The following is a 1,119-nucleotide window of genomic DNA, read 5'->3' as shown; positions in this document are numbered from 1 at the left end:
AGTAAGCCTTGGTAACTATTACTACTACTACTACCACTACTACTACTACTACTACTACTACTACTACTACTACTACTACTACTACTACTACTACTACTACTTCTACTTCTTCTTCTTATTCTTCTAATTGTTATAATAATTAACTACGTGATTTGAGTCATGAATTTGAGTCAGAAAGTTCTGAAGTCGTTCAACGCTCGGCTCTCTCTCTCTCTCTCTCTCTCTCTCTCTCTCTCTCTCTCTCTCTCTCTCTCTCTCTCTCTCTCTCTATATATATATATATATATATATATATATATATATATATATATATATATATATATATATAAACTCCCAGTATTCTTCCGAAAATAGCTTATAACAACTTGCATAGCTACATGCAGGTTATAAGAGATGTTACCATCTTAATTTGAAAAAAGAAAAGAAAAGGGGGAGATCAGGTCTTCAGAAGTCATTTGCAGCCCGGAACGGAGTCGTTCATTACTGCCCCAGGAAGATTCTGTTCTGGGGTCATTCATGACTATATGCTAAGTCTATGGCTGTCTTCTGAAGCCTTTTGGAGATCTGGGAAAATTTTTTTCAGTTGCCGTTCAAGGAGCCCAGGGAACATTCTGTTCAGGATTCATTCATAACTCCATGCTAAGTCTACGGGTATTTCTTCAAAGGCCATTTGGAGATCCGGGAAAGTTTTCTTCCGAAGCCGTGGAGAGAATCTGTTCAGGAGTCATTCAGAACTCTATGCTAAGTCTACGGGTATTTCTTCTGAAGCCATCTGGAATTCCGTGGAAGTTTTCTTCCAAAGCCGTTTAGGAATCACGAAAAATTCTTTTCTCTCGTTTCAGTATGCCTTTGTAACTACTACTACTACTACTACTACTACTACTACTACTACTACTACTACTACTACTACTAATAATAATAATAATAATAATAATAATAATAAACTACGTTATTTGATTTATGAATTTGAGTCAGAAGTTCCGAAGTCTTTCAACGCTCTTCCATGCATTTTGCAGGAAAAGTAAAGAGACTGGATAGGAAGATGAAAAGATAATTATTTCTCTGATTTATTTCTCTCTCTCTCTCTCTCTCTCTCTCTCTCTCTCTCTCTCTCTCTCT

This window comes from Palaemon carinicauda, chromosome 18 (assembly GCF_036898095.1).
Source record: "Palaemon carinicauda isolate YSFRI2023 chromosome 18, ASM3689809v2, whole genome shotgun sequence".
Taxonomy (NCBI): domain Eukaryota; kingdom Metazoa; phylum Arthropoda; class Malacostraca; order Decapoda; family Palaemonidae; genus Palaemon; species Palaemon carinicauda.
Note: the sequence above shows the minus strand (reverse complement) of the source record.